This window comes from Schistocerca gregaria, chromosome 7, assembly GCF_023897955.1.
Source record: "Schistocerca gregaria isolate iqSchGreg1 chromosome 7, iqSchGreg1.2, whole genome shotgun sequence".
In the NCBI taxonomy this organism is placed as follows: Eukaryota; Metazoa; Arthropoda; class Insecta; order Orthoptera; family Acrididae; genus Schistocerca; species Schistocerca gregaria.
This window is the reverse complement of record NC_064926.1, coordinates 454,762,006-454,787,511: the sequence shown is the minus strand read 5'-3', so window position 1 is coordinate 454,787,511 and position 25,506 is coordinate 454,762,006.

The window sequence follows — 25,506 nt, the reverse complement described above, 5'->3', positions numbered from 1 at the left end:
CCAATTGCCAGTTCCCATTCCCCACCACCCTTCACCCTCCTCAACCTGTCTAGTTCCTCCTTTGCGCATTGTAACTGCACCTGAAGGGCACAGATCTTACGCTCCTGCTCCTCTATTAACTTGTTTCTACTACAGATTCTACATTCGCAGATCTCCCTAAAATGACCACTGGCTTCCCCACTGCATTCCCCCCAATGAAAACCCCACACCGTAATCCACTACTCACAAACCTACGACAGAGCCCATACTTTTCACTTATGGTAAATTTTACAGTTACTGAAAAAAAACTATACGTCTACGTTACCAAAGTTCAGTTACACGAGTAGAACTATTTAAGAACTAACTAACAATAATGGTCTCTAAATTCTCTGCCTACTAAGAAAGCTACTACTTGTATTAATACTACTACAACACAGCCGATACCAATACCAGCAAAACTTCACAAAATTATTAGCTACAACCAATAAATTAAAACTACCACTGTAACACTAAGCGAAGTTAAAACACTTTTTTTTATTGAAATGTTACACTAGAAAGAATAATAAACGTCAGTTGAAAACTAAAGCACGAACGTTACTAACGACTTCAACACACTGAAAACTCTCTAAAACACGGCGAGTGAACGATTACAAAAGATTATTAAGTCGTTATTTCGCCACAAACGGCACGCAACACCGCTGAAATCTATTAAATTTAATAACTGTATTACAGAGCACAAATAAGTTTGTCAGAACTTAGCTTATAACCGCTACAACTGCAGTGCACGCCAAAAAATGTAAACCCACTACTCAACACATGTGTTTTTAACACAAACTTATGTTTTTTTAAATGGACCTTCTATATTTTTTCTTCAGCAATCCATAGCATGACAAAGCATATACAAAATGGCGTTGATTGCATCGCAATAATCCCATTACATCCCGAGATATTGAGACGCGAAGTTGACGCTTGAAACACCCGAAATGCGCTGCTAGCGCACGTCCTGGGGCTCAGGCGTGAACCCCATGCTGCCCGTAATCGCGATGTGATTTACATGTGTAATCACACCTCCATACTTATCAAGAGGTCCGAAACGAATAATACGGTCTGCTGCCATCAACTCTCATAAGCACATAATCGTATCCCTCTTGCACGTTTTACAATATGAACCAGTACCGATCAGTGTACACCCGTCAGGTTGTCTTATTTATCCTGCACACCCAAAGTAAGGTTTATCTAATGCGTTATATGACCCATTGTGCATGTAGCGCAGGGCCTGGCTCTACCTAGTCAAGTGTCCAACGTGGTTCCCTCTACTGCCACAGTTACCACTTCGCCTTGTTTATGATTTGCGACCCATGCAAACTCCTGTACTCCACCACCCTCCGAGCGTCCCATTTATTGTTGCTTTGGCGTGCAGTACATCGCTTGCCAGTGTAGTCTTTCATCAGAGTAATCTAGTGACGGATGTTTGGTCGTCTCACATCTCGTCTACGTGAAACGGGAAGCTTAAATCCAAGACCTCGACATCATCCTAGAACACGCACAGATGAACGTGCTGAAGTTGCTGTGCTCGTTACCATAGCTGTGAATCCTCAAATCAGCACACGTCAGATTGAACGTGAAGTTGGTGTACTGTCCTGAAATTTCAGTAGTAAATCTCTCCATGATGCACAACGCCTGTCTCGTGACGTCTCCCATCTGAGTTTGTTTAGCAACTCCGTAACGCTCTCTCGCCAGCTAAACGATCCCGTGACGAAACGCGCCGCTCTTCGTTGGATATTCTCTATCTCCTCCATCAGACCTACGTGATAGGAATCCCAGATAGATAAAGAATACTCATGAATCGGACAAACAAGCGTCTTATAAGCCACTTCTTTCGTGGGTGAGTTACATTTCCTTAAGATTCTTCCCATGAATCTGAGTCTGCTGTCTACTTTTCCCACTATGTGTTTTATGTGATCATTCCACTTGAGGTCGCTCTGGTTAGTTACGCCTAGATATTTGACGGCAGACGCTGTCTCCAGCTGTTTGTCATCAGTAGTGTAGCTGACATTAGTGGATTTCTTTTCCTATGCATGCGCAATATGTTACATTTATTTACGTTCAGGGTCAACTGCCAGAGCCTGCACCAATCATCAATTCTTTGCAGGTCGTCTGCAAATTCTTACTGTCTTCTGTCGTCACTACTTTGGTATAGACTACTGCATCATCTGAGAATAGCCTTAAAAAGGCATTCTACTAGATCATTTATGTATATTTTAAACAGCAACGGTCATGTGGTGAGTTCTATCTGCAAGAAAGTCTTGAATCCAATCGCAAGCCATCTCTGATACTCATTAAGCTCGTATTTTGTTCATTAAGCGGTAACTCGGGGCTATGTCAAATGCCTTACTGAAATCAAGGAACACGGCATCAACCTGAGTGCCGTTGTACACTGCGCTATGGATATCATGGAGGAACAGAGCGAGCTGAGTTTCGCAAGATCTCTGTTTGCGGAGTCCATGTTGATTTCTGTAGAAGAGATGTTCATTTTGCAAAAAAGCCATAATTCTTGAGCATAAAAGATGTTCCATAATTCTGCAACAGATTGATGTCAACGATATAGGTCTATAATTGTGTCGATCCGTCATACGGCCTTTCTTAAGAACGGGAATGACTTGCACTTTTTTTCCACTCGTTAGGTACCTTTCGTTGCTCAAGCGACCTACGATAAAATACTGCTCGAATGGGAGCAAGTTCTTTCACATAACCTTTATAGAATCTTATTGGTATCCACTACTAAGCGATTGTAGCTGCTTTTCAGTTTCGCGATCGATTATCTCAATGTCTGTCATTTCGACATTCGTATGACGATTGAAAGGAGGGACAGTGTTACGATCTTCCGCGGTGAAACAATTTCGGAAGACCGAATTCGGTATTTCGGCTTTCTCTCTGTTATCCTCCTTTTTGGTGCCGGTGTGGTCGCTGAGTGAATGAATAGATGTTTTCAACCCACTTACTGATTTTGCATACAACCATAATCTCTTACGGGTTTTACTCAGGTCGGTTGACAACGTCTTACTTTCAAAGTCATTGAACGCTTCTCTCATTGCGCTCCTTGCGCTTAGTTTCACTTCGTTGAACTTTTTTTGTCAGCTAGGTTTTTACTTCTCTTGAATCTTAGATGAAATGCTCTTTATTTACGTAGCACGTTTATAACACAGCTATTAAACCATGGTGGATCTTTACCATCCCTTAAAACCTTACTCGGAACATATTTGAGGCATATTGAACGATGCCTTTAAATTTATTTCATTTTTTTCCCACGTCTTCGCCCTCATCACCAAATATTTCATGCTGACTGCTGAGGTATTCTGAAATTTGTATCCTGTCACCCTTGCTGAGCAAATATATCTTCCTACCTTTCTTAACATTCCTTGCAGGACCCGTCATCATAGATGCTGTCACAGCCTTATGGTCACTGATACCTTCCTGATGTTAACTGATTCGATAAGCTGAGGTCTGTTACGTCATCGGATTTTCTCTAGTGGGGTTCAAGACGAAGTATATGGAAATGTACCACCTGCATATACTTGACATTATCAAGTTATGTGGTGACCTAAATTAATGTAGAAAGAGAAGTACAACTTTAAACAGCCAAGATCGGTATTGCACATGTTTATTGTGATGACCGGTTTCAGCAAACCACTTTGCCAGCATCAGATGGTCTGTGGTACATATCACTGAATCTAGGTGAAAGGCGTGTAATATCACAGGACGATACTTCATGGACATAAAAGCAATAGAATAGCAGCAAGTCTAACATAAAATAACTGTTAGATAAAATAACGTACATACTGCACTGATAATACATGCTCATGTTCGCACATTAGCAGAACGTAGACAGTTTGCTGAAACCGGCCATCACAGTAAATGCTGTACCGGCCATCACAGTAAATGCTGTACAATTGACTGTTTGAAGTTGTAGTTCTGTTTCTACAAGTACTGTCTACTCAACAGAGCTTGAAAGAACGTATCAAAAATTATTGTGCAAAAATTACAACAGACATGATTCTTTGTTATGTACATCAACTGCAAGCACGAATTAATAAATGTACCGAACCAAAAATTGTCGTATTTGCGGTTGTTGTTAAACACAATAAAAATGAGAGGCAGCCCCTTGCCTCATCGAAATCAAGAACCCCGATAGCCAGACGGAAGGGAACTCAGCGAAATCAAGAACCCCGATGAGAACTTAAACTTTTACTTCCCCGTCGTCGTTCTTGGATCATTCTAAAAGCAATTTATTACCAGACATTTAACTGCCTACCCATAAAAATTTTACAGCACAATCAAATATGCAAAACTAAATTAAATTTGAATGAAAATATCAACCGCGTAATACAAAAAGTTGTATTTTTTATCGCAAATGCAATGTAGAATCAAATCAATAAGTTCTTAACTGCAAAACGGAAATTTTTAATTTTGTCTATTGCAGCACCATCGTCCACGAATGGAAAAAGTGTTTCAGGTAAACGATAGGTATTTCTTTGCGTATAATCTGAAATAAATTATAGGAGGTCCTATTTGAAAATGAAAAAGTGACCCCCTCCATGGGGTGAGTGAGTGTGTTAGCGGGTTACTACCTTTAGCACAGACACATGTCCGCTTTGATAATATCAGCTTTTCATCTGCAATATTGTTTTTCGTACGATGTGTATTTTTCGAGATATTTTGTTGTTCGAAGTTAAAACAAACGTGCTGTATACAGAAACATGGTGTCTCTCATAAGAGTCGTCAGGGACAATACGCCTGATGTTTCAGCAGATGTTTGAAATTTTGTTTTTTCAATGCAAATACACCTCATCACATGCTTCATGCGACGCCCAGTGCCAATGTAAAGCCTTAGTTTATTTCTCGTTGCAAACAAAATTAATTTTAAAAGGAATTTTACGCACCCATTCAATCAGCGTGGGCTACGACGGTGGTGTCACTGCCAGAATGCTGGCTATACTTCGTGTTTAACTGTCCCTATTAATACATATCAATAAAAAGAATATCGCATTAGAGTAATATGAAACCGGTCTATGAAATGCGCACGTAGAATTCTGCTCTAAGAATAAATTTGTTTGTAAAGGGAACAAACTTTGTAAAGGGAACAAACCTTCTGTCGACATAGGTCGTCGTACGAAAAACGTGATGATAGATGTTTCCGTGGGCTAACTCAAGCTGAACAGTGCAAAAACGAAACTGCAGGTATCTGGCGAAATATCGGAAAGAATGCGGCTGGCATTTCTTTGCCTGAACAGCCGGTGTGTGTGTGTAATTATGTTTTATAATTGAATTTTGGCTGTTTTGTAAATACTTTTCTCCAGTACAGCAATAGTTGCATGAACAAAAGCTTAAAGGATCATGGACAGCCGCGTCTTTCGTTTCCAGTCAATCAGAATGACAGTTTCGCGAGTGCTTTTGGAAGGACAGAGAGCTGCTTGGCCAAAGATAGCATTCGTTGGACTTCATAATAATTTTGTGGTCACGAATCAAAATACAGATAATTTTCGTGACGGAACGATTTCGTGAAAGTGAGTTCTGGATTTTGAATTCTGCAGTGCTTTGAGGTTTTGTGTGGCCTTCAATGATAGTCTTTTCTGCGTGCACACAGACATTATCGCTCTTTAAGCTGTTAAAGGTAGCTGATAACTTTAATATTTCGCTGTATGTATTATCTGTAATATTAGATATTTTTCTTGATAACAATGGTAATTAATGAACTTAAGTTTTCGCTGTGACAATCAGTGATATTTTGCGATGATGAAGCTTACTAGTTGGCCGCTGATTTTTTTTTTTTTTTTTTTTTGGTAGTTAACGTGGAACTGAGTGAACATTAATCACACATGTCAATGTTTCTAAATGCTCTATACAAACTATGCAATTACATTTTACACTGTTTAGTTAACTATTGTTCAACTAAATTATCATTTTGTCTATATAATTCCACAATTCGCACTTTGGTGTGCATGTTTGTTGAATGAAAATTTGGCATGACCTTTAAACAATTTCGTTTAGCCCACATTACTACCCTACACGATTTTATTTGACGATTTGTTCCAAATTTCAAATAATTAATTCCCTACGTATTTTCATTTTAGCTAATTTGTTCTTCTTATAAGAGAAGGATTTAATGACTATTGGAGCGAAACATGTCACAGTTTTAGAGGGTATACTTCCCGCAACGGTCTGTTAGGTTGAGTAATAACTTGTAGTGATCTTTCTGGTAGTAACGTCGCAATTAAGGTGACTCGACCGGCAGAGGTAGTACGGTGGTAATGGCTTACTGAGAACACTGTTGCCCAGTAACCCTGTTTCCGGAGGCCATAATAAATTTTCAAAGCTGTTACTCGACACAGAGGAAAAAGAAAGAAGTTTGACAAACACCGTGTGTTATAATCATAATCTAGATCGGGAGAAAAGTGCCGTTATTGCAAAAGGAGGGCGACACTCGTAACTCATTGCCACACAGCGAGTAGAGCCATATCAAAGAGCGCCAACGATAGAGCATGATGGTACCCAGAACGTCTTTCCGCTAACTCTACAATACGGAATAATAACGTGCAAGCCGGGCGGTGTATCCCTGCGGTCTAGGACGCCTTTGCAAGGTCTGTGCGGCTACCCCCGTCGGACGTTCGAGTGCTCCCTCGGGTATGGGTGTGTGTGTGTGTGTTTTCCCTAGTGTAATTTAGTTTAAGTTACATTACGTAGTCGGTAAGCTTAGGGACCGATGACCTAAGCAGTTTGGTCCCATAAAATCTTACCACAAATTTACAAATTTTACAATAACGTGCAAAATCCGAGCTTCGTAATTCCAGGCCGTTTTAGTACTGATGAGAAAAGCAGAGGCAGATATTTGAGACCCCACAGTGTGATAGGACGGCTGACACCCCTGGTTACACGAGGGCAAATTCTCGCGTAACCAGCTACAATGACACGATATTTTGCTTTAAATAACCCCGTTTCAGTGATCTCCTCCTTAGTGTCTGGTCATTCCATCTGCATCATCTATCCTGACACAGTGACATTCTCGCTAGTAACAAGTTAGCTCTGTGGGCGAAAAGTGACGTGCTGCTTGCTGCTTGTTTGGAGACTTCAAGTTTAGACTACAGTTTGCCGGCTGTGGTATACATAATCACTTCACGCTACCGATTGGTCACAGCCGTGAGTGATAAAAGATGCGGGCTAGCTGGGCCTTCCACTGGTGAAGGGGCATACCGACTGAATGCAACTTAACACCTTCTGTTTGCTGGGTAAGGAGCTGAGTGCTGCGTAACAGGCTGTACGTGTATTGCCTGCTTCGCTGTACACTGCGTATCCTGAGTGAGCTGTGGGTCTCCACCTTCAAGACAAACGTCGTCCGGAAGATGCTCTCGGTTCGAAGCACGCGTCAGCCTTCAGAGTGCTGAGGCCTTTTGTATTCACAGAGGTGCGCCTTCAGCCCGACAACCTTGCTATCACCTGTCCTGCTGCAGGCTACGTGAACCGCCGGTGTCCTGTGTCTAGTATTGCTTGTAGAAGCCTAAGCGAGCAGTCGCCCCGTTTCCTGTAGATGACGAAATTCACTGTAGCAATCATATGACTGAAATTTCACTGGCGCATTCTTGTGTAAGACTTAAGCTCTCACCATCCCTCGGATCTCGGCCTCCAAGAAGTCTAACGTCACTGTCTGACCCATCGAGCCATGATGATGCTCACTGACTTCCTGACCCGAAGCGTGATCGTTACAATACATTTATATCTTTGACGAATTCATTTCTGAGTATTTCACCTAATGACATCGTCTGCTTCCTATGTTACCTTATACCCTGTTTTGGAGTATTTATTGTGTAACGAAATCGATCTCCAAAGAATGGAAAGTCAGTTTGTGCATATCTTGCTGTAATTAGGACCTTTCTTCTTCTTTCTTCGTTTGGGTCATCTAAGGACCAAGCACCAATTTCAATGCTTCCTTCTTTGTTGTTCTTTCTTTTTCCTCCAGTACTCTTTCATCTTTTCACTATGTATCCTTTTTCCCTCCTCGGACCATTTTGACCCTGTCTTCTTCTCCCTCCTGCCTTCGAATCCGTCCATTTTTAACACTTTCCTCTAGAAATTCTCTCTTTCTGTTGCATCTTTTTCACTTATGTTGTTTCTTTCCAAATCATTCCTAACTTCTTGAATCCACGCTATTGTTGACTTCTTGTCCCAAAGATCTGTTGGTTAACCTGTTACTATTCATTCTGTATAAGTGTCCAAAAAATAACAGTCACCTCTTTCGTAGTGTTCCATTTATGTTTTTTTATTTTGCGATAAAATTCTTCATTGCTCCTTAATTTCCATACCTCTGTATTTTTTGGTGGTCCAAATATTTTTCGAATGATTTTTCTTTTATAACTTCTAGTTTGTGTAATTTGTAGTTCAGTACTAAACATTCACTTGCATAAAGACATTCTGGATTTAATACTCTGTTGTAGTGCTATATCACACACCTTTTGCTGTAGACGTTCCTAGTTATTCCATAAGCTCTCTCCATTTTATGTACTCTTTCTTCTATAGCGAATTTTTCTAAGCCATTTTCTTGGATAATTTCTCCTAAATATTTAAATTTATTTATCCTCTTTGTCTAGCCAATATCTATTCCTAGGGATTCCGGAACATTTTTTAAATTTGTCATAAGTTTTATTTTTCACACATATTCTTAAACCTGCTTTGTTGGCTGTTTCTTCTAACAGTTTGGTTTGTATTCCATCATTTGTTAGGTTTTGAGAAAGAATGGAAAAATCATCCCCAAATGCTAAACAGTGAATTCCAATACCTTTGTTTTTAGTTCACAGTCTGGTTTTTGTTTCCATTCTCTTACTATTTTCTCTAGAATGCAGTTAAAGAAGAGTGGAGATAGGCCATAACCTTGCCTTATACCTGTTTTAATGTTGAATGCCTTCGATATTTCACCCTGAAACTTTACTTTTGATTTGGTGTGTGAGCATATCATGAATAAAGTTTGCTACTTTAGATTTGATGCCAAATTCTCTGATCACTTTATCTAGTGTTTTCCTATCAACTGAGTCAAAGGCCTTTTTAAAATCTATAAATATTACAGCTACATCTTTGGAGTTTGTAACTCTGTGACGAATAATGGCCTTTAGGTTGAAAATCTATTCTGAGCAAGATCTGCCCTTTCTAAATCCACTCTGATACTCTCCCAATTAGCTATCAAGTGTTGCCTCTACCTTGTTTATCAGTATTCTTGAAAATATTTTATAACCCACTGGCAACAAAGATATACCTCTTTAGTTATCCACATTTTGCTTACCACCTTTCTTAACCAAGGGATAGATGAGAGACACTTTCCAGAATTCTGGTATCTTTGAGTTTCTCATATTTCTTCAACATGAGCTGAAGGTCATTTATAATTTTTGCTTGAGACCATTTAATAAGTTCAGCTGTAATTGAGTCTTCCCCACTAGCTTTGTTGTTTTTCAGGGTACTTATTTCGTTTTTAATCAGCTGGAGGTGGTGGACCTGCTTCTGTATTTTCATGGAGATCTAAGAATTCTAGCTTACAGTTTGGTTCTTCACAGTTCAATAATTTTTCAAAGTTCTTTCGTAGTATTTCACAATTCTGGCTGTTGCTTAGGCCTAATGTAACATTTTCATCAGTGAAGCATATAGTTGGAGCTTCGTAGCCCTTTATATGACTATTAAACATCTGATAGAAATTCCGAGAGTTATTTTTTACAAAGTTGTTTTGTATGTCACGAAATTGTGATTTCTCAAAAGATCTTTTAACACACTTTATTATTCTTGCTGTTTCTTTTCTTTGCATTCTAAATGCATCAGCAGGCAGCTGTGGACGAGCGGTTCTATGCACTTCAGTCTGGAACCGCGTGACCGCTACGGTCGCACGTTCGAATCCTGTCCCAGGCATGGATGTATGTGATGTCCTTAGGTTAGTTAGGTTTAAGTAGTTCTAAGTTCTAGGGGACTGATGACCTCAGATGTTAAGTCCCACAGTGCTCAGAGCCATTTGAACCATTTTTAAACGCATCAAGGTGTTTCCATTTCTTCTACTGCTTTGTTCTTTCTGTAACTGCTGCTTCACAGGTTTCATTCCACCAGACTTTGTTCTTAATTTTTGTTGTTCCAAAGAAATTTTTCTCTGACCTGTTCATTTCTTGCGATATTTATTCCCATTTCCGTGATTTAGTTCCTTTAATTTCTTCCTGAAAATTTTTATTGCCTCTTTGGTGATCTTGAGCCTGTCTGCAAATTATTTATTTAATTTTTGCTCTCTCTTTTGGTCTATCTTAGGGAGAAGTTTCAGTTTAATCTTAATCAGAATCAAATTATCTGTTTCTTGTTACTTCTACATTCATGTTTTGTTTGAAACTACATTTATAAAAAGCATATGATCTAACTGGAATTCCCCTAGCGTTGGATTTGGAGAGATCCATGTTTTTGCCTTTTTTGGTAAGTTTATGAAGAAGGTTGACATTATCTTCAACTGAAATGTTCTACAAACACTGATTAGTCTTGTGCGTTTTTGTTTGTTCTTTTATTAACTGGATAATATCCTACTAGTTTTGAAACGATTTTTCTCTCCCTATTTGTGCATTAAAATCCCCCCATTAGTATAAAAACATTTCATTTTGGAATTTTTGATATTTCTTCTTCTAGAAGAACGCTTCCACTTTACTTGGATTTTTCTTATTGCCATCATTGATTGGAGCATGACAATTATCAACGGTATACTCTTTATTTTTTGCATTTAACTGTGAGAAGAGATTGTCTTTCTGAACTGGATTTGAATTCTGTAATGTTATATACTAAATTTTTTTGAATAGGGAAAGCGGATCCATGATAATCTAAGAGAATTTCAAGTTCTTTTTGTTTACCAATTATTAGTAATGAGTTTACGTTCAAGGTGCCTGAAAAGAATTTCCTTTTGAACTTCAGTTTAAAGGATACCAGGGATGCTCTCACTCATCCTTAATGCAGATGTCGGGACTCCCCAGAACCCTAGATCCCGATGCATTGCATAAAGGAGTGATGGATTTCTCTTTCGAGTTGCCACCTGGCGTAGAGCTTTCTGCTAACGGACTTTCCATTCTGCAATTGAAATTGTACATTGTACATAGTAGGAAATAAATTCCAAGGTAAGATCGGATTGTTAGTCCGAAATTATAATTTTTCATGGTTTTCTCCATTAGCTTCTTCCGCTCTCTCTGCCATTGGGAGTTAGGATTCCTCTTCCACCATTGAGACCATTGACCGGGCTTCATCTGTAACGCTAGGTAGGGGTCCTCACAGGGTGCTAATATCCGAAGCCAGATGGATTTTAATGCACAAATGGGGAGGGAAAAATTATTTCGAAAAATACTAAGATATTATCCAGTTCATAAAAGAACAAACAAAAATGGCACAAGACTAATCAGTCTTTGTAGAACATTTCAGTTGAAGGTAACGTCAACCTTCTTCAAAAACCAAAAAAGGCAAAAACAGGATTCTTCCGATTCCAATGCTAGGGGAATTCCAGTTAGATCACATGCTCACGAGGTATTACTCCTCCACCTCCTCCTGCTTCATCGCTTGCGAGATGAGGCCCCCGGCTTCTGACCGGCAGTGGCGGAGTTAATTAGGTCCTTTATTCTTTCTATAAATAGAATTTTTAATATTTTTATGATCCACACAATTCAATGTTTTCTCGAGTGGTGGCTCACATAGCTAGAGGATCGGAGGGGAAGCTGTAGCTTGAGCAGCACGTAAGCTGCGACGTATGCTGCTTTTAGAAGGCTGGTGGAGTGACGAGCAGTTTGATATGTGCGTACCTATTTGAAGCTGATATTAAGATCAAGGATGATCGAAAGAATAAGTTCCACTCAGTCCTAACTTTAATTACGAGTATTAATAGCAGTACCTAAATTCTGAAACAAAAACCACTCATTGGCCGTTATTTTGGCATTGTTACAATACAAATAAACTGGAAGTACTTCTAAATTAATAACGGGTACAACGTCATCGGAGATTATACAATGAAATTCGTAACAGAAGTATGTTGTACAGTACACTTAATAACGCGCCTTGTCACTCAGTTAGCACTTCGACATTCTTTATGAGCTGTGATCTCGCTAGTCTCTATTTTAGGCATAAATATGTTCCTTGTGCCAAAAGTGTATTTCTGTGGAATTCACGGAGTGTGTTTGCAATACATTCGCCATAGTGGTATCCAAGTATTTCATTTATTGGTGGTAGCTGCCTGCTTTCCTGTTAGAAGCGATTGCGAGTGCCATCACCAGAAGAGTTGTAACACTGAACAGGGGGAGACCTTCTCATTAGTTACTGACGAGGTTAATTCAAGTACGGTCAAGCCTCACCTTGTCTCCGTAAGTGAAATCATTTTTCCCGCTGTATCTGTCGTGCATCAAGGTCACTGATCAGGGACGTAGTGCCTGCTTCTAATAAGCAATGCACAGGGCAAGGCGGGAGTGGGGTGTTGCGATTTCACTGTTAGGACGACCCGTTGTTCTTCTACTATGACTTCAAAAATAATTCCCAATGACGCAACGTTAATTAGAAAGTGCAAAAGGTCCTTTTTAAACAGACAAGAAAAGTCAGCTGCAATGGTTACTGTGGGACTGAATAAATTTGGCGAAGATTCGAGTACAATGCTTACTATGAAAATTAATATCTACTATAAGCCTGTTTCAGAGCCAAGCACTCTGTGCAGCAGAATACAGTCTACCAGACCGCCTCTTAATTGCCATACATGTCCATTCTCTAATATTCAGATGAGATACATATTCATGACAGTGACAGCTTCTCCTGTAAATCATTTAGCCGCTTCGATCTTGCGCATTTCTCGGTAATTAATGCAATGGAATTACTGCTCAGTATTTCCATGGCTTTACCGTCAGTCCGCTTGCACTTGTCCAACAATAAACACCTACTACTTGGAAAGCACCGCTCGCTCGATTCATTCAACGATCTGCACTGTACGAACATAGAGTTTATACCATATGTTGTCTCATCCTTCAGGAAAAGAACAGCAAAGATTTCGGCCTTGAGAAGCCACAAATTGCATGGAATACGGTATAAGTTATGTTTACTCTTCCGAATATCTTATACAGAAAAATCCTCATACATAAAAGTATGCCTCAGGAGGAGAAGGAGGCGATTAGTGTTGAACATCTCGTCGACAACCAGGTCATTAGGGTCAGAGCACAAGCTCGGATTAGGAAGGATGGGAAATGGATCGGCAGTCCCCTATCAAGGAAACCATCCCGGCATTTGCCTGCAGCGATTTTGGGAAATCAAGGAAAACCTAAATCAGGACGGACGGACGTGTGTTTTAACCATCGTTCTCCCGAATGTGAGACCTGTACGCCGGCCGGAGTGGCCGAGCGGCTCTAGGCGCTACAGTCTGGAACCGCGTGACCGCAAAGGTTAAGCAGTTCTAAGTTCTAGGATTGATGACCTCAGATGTTAAGTCCCATAGTGCTCAGAGCCATTTCAACCATTTTTGAGACCTGTACCTCAAGAGAGTGTAATGACAATCATCTAGTGGATGATCCAATAGATAATATCGGACGTTCCATGAGGCTATTCACTGGCGATGCTGTTACGTACGGAGAAGTCGCAGCCCTAGAAAATGGTAGTGAAATGCAAAAAGGCCTGCTGTTGACCGTCGACAATACAGATTTTACGTATTGCACATAAATAGGCAGAAAGAACCATTATTGTATGATTAAATGACTGCAGGACAATAATTGGAATCATTCACATCGTTACACTCTGTCTTGGGAACAAGTGAGGCGCTCAGAAGGGGAGGAGGAAACGGAATGAAACTTCACGGGCTGAGAAGGTATGTGATGTTATTGTAGTGATTACAAAACGGAGTTAAAATTTTAAAAAAGTTGACAGTATGAGCCCATTGACAGTACGACGTTGCATCCAGTCTGTCTTGGATGAATGCTCTGATTCGATTGGGAAAAGTATCATAAAGTTACCGTAGCCTTTCTAAGGCAAACTGATCCACAACTGTTGTATCTAACCTTGATACACCATATAGTGGTATGAGGATGGCGTTGACGTCGGAGCCACACACGTTCTGTCGCGGACAGGGGATCTTCCTAGCCACCGAATTACCTCAACGTTACGCAGGCAATCTTTGTTCTGTTTTTCAGCCATAGTGGTGTCATAATGTTTAAGTGATATTTCCGCCTGTGACTATACAGACTTTTTTATTTTATATTACTTTCGTGACTTCGGCCTCCATGCCCAATACTGTTGTATTTGATATCGACTTAAGGCCGAAATCATAATAGTATTTAAAAAAACAACGTTGTATAATCAAATGTCGGAAACATCGTTCAAACATTACGTAGAGCGTTCATAGACGCACATGTATGTGTGTATGAACATTGTCCTGTTAAAAAGTGACACATCGATACCGTTGCGTGAGAGGTAACATATGAGGAAGTAGGATGCCCTTGACGTACCTCTGTGCCGTCAGACATCCTTCAGTCACTACCAGCTGTGATCTAAAGTCATGCCCAATGGCTGTCCAGACAGCGTCCGCTGTGCCTCTCCAAACAGTTGGAAGAATTGCGCCTCTCCTTAGGACACCGCCATACTGGCCGGAGAGGGACATCCAAGTTGGTGCAGAACGCTGCACGATGCCTTTCATCGCCAGTCCACGCTTTCCAGTACGGTACCGCTCCAAAAGCAGCCGTTTGTGATGTTAACGGCAGCTACGCATGAAATGGTGAAGATTTGAAGTGGTTATGTTGTGCCTTGTGTACAAATTGACAGTTTTCCCTTGTGGAGGGTCTGGTATGGTCGGTAGAAACCTCACATTGATCACTCATCTAATGCTGTTCACACTCCTTATACGGGGTGTTCCCGTACGAGCATGCAAAAATTTGACGGCACATAGAGGATGCTCCACTGAACAATTTGAGGCAGAGAACCTGGGGTGGGAGAAGCCTGCTTAAGGAGGTAATAGCAATAAAATCACATTACTGTTTACTTTTTTATTTACATTAGTTACAGTTAGTTGCAAATAACATCTCTGACACAATGAACGTAACGTTTGTACTGTAACTTAAAAATGTTATGAAACGATGGCCGTCAGCCTCAGTACAAGTATGACATCGGCAAACAGTATTATGACGCATTCTGAGAGATATCCCTGGCGCGTTTCGAAACACATCACAGGTAGCTGCAGTTCTGGCAACTAATTCCATCTCCGTGCCTTCTGGGGCCACGTACGAAAGTAACTTTAGATATCCTCATAGGAAATAAAAGAAATCAGGTCAGGTCGACCAGGAAATCTCGCATTGAGATGAAATGAGGCGGTGAATCGTCATGTTCTATCCAAATCCTCTCACAAACAGTCTAGGGTGCGTTCTCCATCAACTCCCTCTTTGCACGGATCTCAAGTACAGATGACCATTCAGACAGTCACATAGAAGATGTGGCCTAATGAGATTGTCGGCTACGATACTAGCCCAGATATTCACAGCAAAACGTACTTGACAATGTGACTTTAATACAGCGTGATGGTTTTCGTCGTCCCACAGATGGCTGTTCCAGCTGTTCAAAATACGACAGCAATCAAATGAGGCCTCATCGGTGAAGAGCACGCTCTGGAGAAAATCTACTAGACCGGTCCATTGTTGACACAATGCGGCGTTTCGTGCTGTCAGTCACAAGCACTGCATCGACTCGTTGTGTTTGATATGAGTGTAATTGTTGTTCGTGGAGTACTCGCCACACTTTAGTGTGAGCAGCGCCCATCTCACGTGCAATACGACGAGTACCTGCAGTGGACTCCACTACAACAAGTTCCAGCACATCTTAAAAGTCGGGTGTGGGGGAGGTCCTCAGGTTACCAGGTCCCTTGTTTCTTCTTTGCAACGAACCAGTAGAAATTGTAAATTTGTGGTAAGGTCTTATGGGACCAAACTGCAGAGGTCACCGGTCCCTATGCCTACACACTACTTGATCTAACTTAAACTAACTTACACTATGGACAACACACACACACACATTCGCGAGGGAGGACTCGAACCTCCGACGGAGGGAGCCGCACGGACCGTGATAATGCCCCTAGGCAGCGCGGCCGCCACGCGCGACAACGGACCAGTCTTCCGCATTCGTCGAACGAGAGAAATAAGCACTCGCCATGATGCCTGTCAGGAAATCGTTCCGTTTACGGCCTTTGAGCAGCTCTCGCTGCACGTTCTGTGATGGGACAATATACGGTTCAACAGAGCCGCGTTGTGGACAAGTAAAGTAAACAATACCTGCATCGTGATTTCTTAGTGGCAGGCTCATCTTCCTTGTTACCTTGCAGAAAGTAAAGATTGCACGTGTAAAACCGTAAGCATATTAGTTTTAAAAGCTGGAAAAGTAATGCTACATAAAGCGGTAGACAAGTTTACTTTCACATCTCCTCAAGCTGGCTTCTCCGATCCCAGTTTCCCTACCTGTAATACACTCCTGGAAATTGAAATAAGAACACCGTGAATTCATTGTCCCAGGAAGGGGAAACTTTATTGACACATTCCTGGGGTCAGATACATCACATGATCACACTGACAGAACCACAGGCACATAGACACAGGCAACTTTATTGACACATTCCTGGGGTCAGATACATCACACTGACAGAACCACAGGCACATAGACGCAGGCAACAGAGCATGCACAATGTCGGCACTAGTACAGTGTATATCCACCTTTCGCAGCAATGCAGGCTGCTATTCTCCCATGGAGACGATCGTAGAGATGCTGGATGTAGTCCTGTGGAACGGCTTGCCATGCCATTTCCACCTGGCGCCTCAGTTGGACCAGCGTTCGTGCTGGACGTCCAGACCGCGTGAGACGACGCTTCATCCAGTCCCAAACATGCTCAATGGGAGATAGATCCGGAGATCTTGCTGGCCAGGGTAGTTGACTTACACCTTCTAGAGCACTTTGGGTGGCACGGGATACATGCGGATGTGCATTGTCCTGTTGGAACAGCAAGTTCCCTTGCCGGTCTAGGAATGGTAGAACGATGGGTTCGATGACGGTTTGGATGTACCGTGCACTATTCAGTGTCCCCTCGACGATCACCAGAGGTGTACGGCCAGTGTAGGAGATCGCTCCCCACACCATGATACCGGGTGTTGGCCCTGTGTGCCTCGGTCGTATGCAGTCCTGATTGTGGCGCTCACGTGCACGGTGCCAAACACGCATACGACCAACATTGGCACCGAGGCAGAAGCGACTCTCATCGCTGAAGACGACACGTCTCCATTCGTCCCTCCATTCACGCCTGTCGCGACACCACTGGAGGCGGGCTGCACGATGTTGGGGCGTGAGCGGAAGACGGCCTTAGGGTGTGCGGGACCGTAGCCCAGCTTCATGGAGACGGTTGCGAATGGTCCTCGCCGATACCCCAGGAGCAACAGTGTCCCTAATTTGCTGGGAAGTGGCGGTGCGGTCACCTACGGCACTGAGTAGGATCCTACGGTCTTGGCGTGCATCCGTGCGTCGCTGCGGTCCGGTCCTAGGTCGACGGGCACGTGCACCTTCCGCCGACCACTGGCGACAACATCGATGTACTGTGGAGACCTCACGCCCCACGTGTTGAGCAATTCGGCGGTACGTCCACCCGGCCTCCCGCATGCCCACTATACGCCCTCGCTCAAAGTCCGTCAACTGCACATACGGTTCACGTCCACGCTGTCGCGGCATGCTACCAGTGTTAAAGACTGCGATGGAGCTCCGTATGCCACGGCAAACTGGCTGACACTGACGGCGGCGGTGCACAAATGCTGCGCAGCTAGCGCCATTCGACGGCCAACACCGCGGTTCCTGGTGTGTCCGCTGTGCCGTGCGTGTGATCATTGCTTGTACAGCCCTCTCGCAGTGTCCGGAGCAAGTATGGTGGGTCTGACACACCGGTGTAAATGTGTTCTTTTTTCCACTCCCAGGAGTGTAGTTCAGTGAAGCATTCTCTACGTCCTGTTACATTTTTGTACTCCCTTACGGAAGGACCCTCTATACCTTGCCACGCCTGATAACAAGAATAAAAACGAACAACACGAATCGACTCTGGTGGCCTTTCCAACTTTTGTAGAACACGGCAACGCTTGCCATTTACATTGCCGGCAAGAGTGTGCACGTGTAAGCAGTTACACTGAAATCCGACGGTGTGTTCTCGGTGCTTCACTTTTTTTTATCAGGCAGTGAATATCTACAAGAATATGTACGGGACTATTTAAAGTGGAACGACTACATAAAAGTTATCGCAGATAAAGCAGATACCAGACTGAGATTCAATGGAATAATCCTCAGGAGTTTGACTACTAGCCCCTCGTTTGGCCAATACTTGAATATAATCAGTTTGAGACTGACGGGAGATAGGAGTGGTACAGGAAATACAGGAGATCCGTTGATGAGCAGTAGATTTCGTCACAGGTCTGTTTATTAAGCGCGAAAGTGTCGCGGAAATACTCATCCCTTTCAGTACAGAGACGTTCCAAGACAGGCGTTTGTCTGTTAAAATTTCTAGAGCGTACATCTCTAGAGGACTGATCCAAGCCGGCCGCGGTGGCCTCGCGGTTCTAGGCGCGCAGTCCGGAACCGCGCGACTGCTACGATCGCAAGTTCGAATCCTGCCTCGGGCATGGATGTGTATGATGTCCTTAGGTTAGTTAGGTTTAAGTAGTTCTAAGTTCTAGGGGACTAATGACCACAGCAGTTAAGTCCCATAGTGCTCTGAGCCATTTGAACCACTTGACTGATCAAATGTTTTGTTTCCTTCTATGTATATTTCGCTAAAAGACCAAGTGGTAAAAATACATTCGAGTTCACATGTAGGCTAACCGACAAACATTCTTAAGGCGCTCCATTCGGGCTGGGAAGAGGAAAGAGGAGTGGAGATAGTGATGCACAAAGTACTCTCCACCACACACCATAAGCTAGCCAGCGGGGCACAGCAGCAGTTTTAACGTGCTTGTGTTGCTGACGACCTGTGCTAACGTGTATATTGTGTGATTAAAATTATTTGTTATTGAGCACCTCACAATTGGAACTGTTTTGCTGTTATCAGAGATTTCCGTGTTCCACATCTCTCCAAGTTGCCACTGTATCGGAAGAAAGGGTCAGTTCGCTTGCAGTGCCCTGTACTGCAGTGAATAATAGACGCGTGTGCATTTACCGAAATTCTGTCTTACAATCATCTAGTTTATTTCTTTTGCTGTTTTTGGTGTATCATCGCTCTTGTGACACGAAACAAACGGAACAGAAACAGAGCTCCGGAACTGTACGCGATATAGAAGAATTCCAAAGCAGGAATTGAACCTAAAGAACCATCCTGCCGATTCATGTAGAGTGTGTGGGAATACTTTCGGAGGGAAACGGAAAACGGGGGATTTCTCTTATCAGTTTCTGAAGTAGTCGCGAAAACTGCAGTCGCCGTAGGCATAAGTGGGAAGACCCTGTGTCCTATTATGGGACATTGCAGGCTGTGAAGCAACATGCCTCGAAACACCTGGTAGAAGGAAAATGTTCCGAAGCGCATAAAAATCTGTATCCTTTCAATCCAGATCCAACTAGCGGTGGCGTATTTAATTATCATCGTCGTAGAAAGCATCTTACTTTATAAAAGCTTCTCACGACATTGCATGTATTCGACGTTTTGAGGAGCAGTAGATCACAAATGACACTAGTTCTGAATAATTTTGAACTAAAGAACTTAATTTTTTAAAGCCGTAAGATGTAAATAGTGCCAGCAGATATAGCCACAGGGCGATTCAGCTTTTTACGACACGTGTAAGCGGGAATTTCGAGCACACAGTTTACATCGACAGAGGCAAAGAAGTCACAGCGTGTTGCGCTCCCGTTACATCTCACAGTCTGCTCAATCCTCATTTCTTTGGGAAACACGCAAGTAACGACTCTTTTGAAATGACTTGCTGCACCTGTTCACCCTTCGCCACGTTAGAGCTGGCACTCAGTGTCGATAGGTTGCATTATAATGTGATAAACATCATATCAAGAACAGGTCCCATACTTAGGGACTTATTGAGGAGAGCAGGTGCAGAAATCTTGCACTGTCGCTCATGAAAAACTAGTAGAGGCGGCTTGCCATTGCTTTTCTCCGGCCTGTTATAACATTTCAAATATGCATCTGCGTTGCTTGGATGACTGTGATGGGTGTGTGTACGGTGTAGCATACAGTGCAGTGTCGGCTTTGTACTGTTGTGGTTGAAGTGAAGCAAAGGGCTAAACTCCGTGCCAGCAGACAGTGCACTTCTCTAGAAGAGCACCAAGGCTAACAGCTTAACATCCTCTTCCGACAGAAGGACTGCCATGTGACACACATGACCTTACTTCGTGAGACGGTGCGGAGAGCAAGAAGACTGGAGCAGGAAATTTACTACACCCCGGCTATTCCTCTTGCCGACCAAATACCGGCTGTAAAAATTTTCCACTATCAGAATTCGAACCGGTTTACCTCATGTGACTACACCGGCGTGCGTTAGCGTAGTTGGCTACGCAGGCGGTTGGGTATCAGATAATAAGTAGTTTTAATCAGAGCACAGTCGAGTTTTTAGTTTTTAGCGGCTTTTTTATCGGTTATGTTTAGAGCTCAACAGTGTAGGTTTGCCAGGACGGCATCTACAGATACATCTCTTACATTTAAGGAATTTCAAATCAATCATACTGTCAGTCGCTGGGAGAATGCATGGGCTTCCCGAAGAATTGCCCAGCACATTAGACCTAAGGTGTGTGACACCGCTGGTGCTCCCGGCTCAAAGAAGGTCGACGAACACAATACTTGTATGTAATTAAACTTCAGATCGGTCATTTTGTCAATCAGCGGTAGGATTAGCAGTAAATCCGAAGAACTACCAAGCACCACAGATCAAGGATCCCTTATATTAAAACACTCACACAATAAAACAAAATTAGAAACTTTGAATGAAGAGTTCGGGATCTCCTTATAGGGAGAGTTTCAAACGGATTCATCAGCGGAAATTTGAATGTGATAACCACAGTCAAAACTGTTCTTTTTTTTTTTTTTTTTTTTTTTTTTTGCAGAGGAGGAACAGTCACATGAAAACGATGCAGATGGGAAACAGTAAGTAAACTGTCTATTGTTTCGAAAGTAATGGGGCCCAAATGTTGTTGTTGTTGTTTCGAGTACGCCACATAAGTTTCGCTGGGAAGACATTACAAATCCTCAGTACAGTCCTGATCTCTCCCCAAGCGATTTCCGTATTTTTGGAGCCATGAAAAAAAAAAAAAAAACATTCGTGGTCGTCGACTTATTTCGGACACTTGTGTACATTCATGGTTTCGTAGGCAACTGCATACTTTCTCCACAAAAACATTGATAGATTTGTCTCACAGCAGGATAAGTGTATTAACAGTTAAAGCGATTACTTTGGAAATAATAAATAGTTTACGTGTTTTTTTCTGTATGGCTCGTTTTCAGTTGACTACCCTTAATCCTCTTCAGTACGGAGCTCACATTAAAAGTAAAAATGAGTTACATTGGTGGTAACTGCTTTTTGGTAAAGCTAGCTAACAATGAATAACCTTCAAAAATGTTTTTGAAGCCGTAGTGAATTTTTTGTAGACGGCATCATATATGACACCTTTGGACTTAATCATGACAATTATACACACTACTATGCAGTTTCCTGTTGCTTTTCTACAAAAAAAGTTGTAAACATTACAAATATTGTCCATATTTGCTGTAAATTTCAAGATAGATCAAACAACAAACTTAGTACCAAAGATTCAACAGTTTTAGGTAAAATATCAAAGTATTTAAACAAAACTTTTCTAAGTAAACTGTATAGATCGAAAGAGTAATTATTTTAATAATTTACTTATTTTTACTCATCTTTATTTTTCCAGAACTCGTTTCTTCCTCGTATTCGAATAAGGAGCACTCTTTCTTCTTCTGATACACTGTATCAGAGTGTAATGTTCATCATCAAATTGATCGATATTGGTGTTGGACTCGTCTGGATTAATTCTATTGACCAACTGAATGATCTCTTCATCAGTCTAACTCTGGGGATAAAATGAAAAAAAAAAGAAAATACATCCATACATGCTGTGCATTCTCAGAACTCGAAGTTACCAATCACCGCTGCCACGTCATAATGCTCGCCAGGAGGACGAACATGTGAGCTGACGCAAACACGATGTCCACTGTTCATGATACCACAGGCCAGAAACACTTCAGCTGCATTTGCGAGCGACAAAATAAATAAATAAAACCTGGAGGTAGTACATATGAAACTCGGGTCTGAAGAGGATATGTTGCTGTAGATTACGCCACATGGGCAATCGGTGTTACAGTACACTACATTAAGGGTTTACATCACGGACTTTTAAAATCTTGCCTGGCGCAGAAATTCACACGATCTGGATCGTAGTAAGCAGTTTAGTAGTCGAATTACATACAGGATGACTGCGGACTCCAATAAACTACTATCAACATGTTTCTCCAAAGCTGCCTTTTTCGATAAGTCTCGTAAGTGAGCTGCAATCCATTAGTCGATATTCAGCTACCAGGTAGTGTACAAAGATGGTCGCCGCCAAACGATAGATTTGCTAACGCCTTGCTTCTGTGTACATGCTGGTAAAATAGCTTTCATACTGTTCAAAAATGGTTCAAACGGCTCTGAACACTATGGGACTTAACTTCAGGTCATCAGTCCCCTAGAACTTAGAACTACTTAAACCTAACTAACCTAAGGACATCACACACATCCATACCCGAGGCAGGATTCGAACCTGCGACCGTAACGGTCGCGCGGTTGAAGACTGTAGCGCCTAGAACCGCTCGGCCACCACGGCCGGTAGCTTTCATACTGTGCTACAGTAAATTATATTTCATTTGTTTTGGGCCAAATGAAAGAATCTGTGGAACGAAAATGTCGTACAATGTTTCCTGACACCATACCTTTTATACAATTCGTCTGGTTTCTCCCGTTAGACACAGATGCTTGGCTTACCGTATGTACTCATCAATGCGTTAGACAGACAATGGCAACCCTCTAGTCCTTCCGCGTGAATAACTGCACCCTGCTAGCCACCTTCCTGTGTGTGCCCAAGAGCACGTAACATGTCAAAATTAATTTCTCTCTTACTACACCATTAGCGATTAGATACATCCAATCTCTACGAATTACTCAAATTTTGCCTTACCTTTCATATGAGTAGGAAGACGTAACTTTTCTCGCCTTAAGTTGGAAAGTGGATTCTCTGGAACAATGACTTGGGTTAAATATATTGATATCGAAGTACACAGCAGACTTATAAATAGATTGTTTATTCATTTCAAATGCTCGTGCATGTTCTAAATAAATGTTCAAAACTGTGTGAAATCTTCTGGGACTTCACTGCTAAGGTCGTCAGTTCCCAAACTTACTCACTAGTTAACCTAAATTATCCTAAGGACAAACACACACACCCATGCCCGACGGAGGACTCGAACTTCCGCCGGAACCAGCCGGTACATGGACTAAGTTTCATTCAAGTATAATCAGAATAAATGACGAGATGGTGTACGTTGTTTTGGTCTTCAATCTTGAGACTGGTTTGATGCAGCTCTCCATGCTACTCTATCGTGTGCAAGTTTCTTCATCTCCCAATACCTACTGCAACCTACATCCTTCTGAATCAGTTTAGTGTATTCATCTCTTGGTCTCCCTCTACGATTTTTACCCTCCACGCTACCCTCCAATACTAAACGGTGATACTTTGAAGCCTCAGAACATGTCCTACCAACCGGTCTCTTCTTCTAGTCAAGTTGTGCCACAAACTTCTCTTCTCCCCAATCCTATTCAATATTTCCTCATTAGTTATGTGATCTACCCATCTAATCTTCAGCATTCTTCTGTAGCACCACAGGGCGCTGACGACGTCGATGTTGAGCGCCCATAAGCCCCAACACACCACTGTAGCACCACATTTCGGAAACTTCTATTCTCTTCTTGTCCTAACTATTGATCGTCCATGTTTCACTTCCATACATGGCTACACTCCATACAAATACTTTCAGAAACGACTTCCTGACACTTACATCTATACTCGATGTTAACAAATTTCTCTTCTTCAGAAAGCCTTTCCTTGCCATTGCCAGTCTACATTTTACACCCTCTCTACTTCGACAATCATCAGTTATTTTGCTCCCCAAAAAGCAGAAATCCTTTACTACTTTAAGTGTCTCATTTCCTAATCTAATTCCCTCAGCATCACCTGACTTAATTCCACTACATTCCATTATCCTTGTTTTTCTTTTGTTGATGTTCATCTTATATCCTCCTTTCAAGACACTATCCATTCCGTTCAACTACTCTTCCAACTCCCTTGCCGTCTCTGACAGAATTACAATCTCATCCATCGAACCTTAAAATTTTTATTTCTTCTCCATGGTTTTTAATACCTACTCCGCATTTTTCTTTTGTTTCCTTTACTGCTTGCTCAATATACAGAATGGACAACATCGGGGAAAAGCTACAACCCTGTCTCACTCCCTTCCCAACCACTGCTTCCCTTTGATGTCCCTCGACTCTTATAACAGCAATCTGGTTTCTGTACAAATTGTAAATAGCTTTTGGTTCCCTGTATTTTACCCCTGCCAGCATCAGAATTTGATAGAGAGTATTCCAGTCAACATTGTCAAAAGCTTTCTCTAAGTCTACAAATGCTAGGAACGTCGGTTTGCCTTTCCTTAATCTAGCTTCTAAGATAAGTCGTAGGGTCAGTATTGCCTCACGTGTTCCAATATTTCTACGGAATACAAACTGATCTTCCCCGAGGTCGGCTTCTACTAGTTTTACCTTCCGTCTGTAAAGAATTTGTGTTAGTATTTTGCAGCCGTGACTTATTAAACTGATAGTTCGGTAATCTTCACAACTGTCAACACCTGCTTTCTTTGGGATTGGAATTATTATATTCTTCTTGAAGTCTGAGGGTATTTCGCCTGTCTCATACATCTTGCTCACCAGATGGTAGAGTTTTGTCAGGACTGGCTCTCTCAAAGCTGTCAGTAGTTCTAATGGAATGTTGTCTACTCCCGGAGCTTTGTTGCGACTCAGGTCTTTTAGTGCTCTGTCATGCAGTATCGTATCTCCCATTTCATCTTCATCTACATTCTCTTCCATTTCCATAATATTGTCCTCAAGAACATAGCCCTTGTATAGACCCTCTATATACTAGTTCCACATTTCTGCCTTCCATTCTTTGCTTAGAACTAGGTTTCCATCTGAGCCCTTGATATTCATACAAGTGGCTGTCTATTCTCCAAAGGTCTCTTTAATTTTCCTGTAGGCAGTATCTATCCTACCCCTAGTGAGATAAGCTTCTACGTACTTACATTTGTCCTCTAGCCATCCCTGCTTAGCCATTTTACACTTCCTGTCGATCTCATTTTTGAGACGTTTGTATTCCTTTTTGCCTGCTTCATTTACTGCATTTTTATATTTTCTCCTT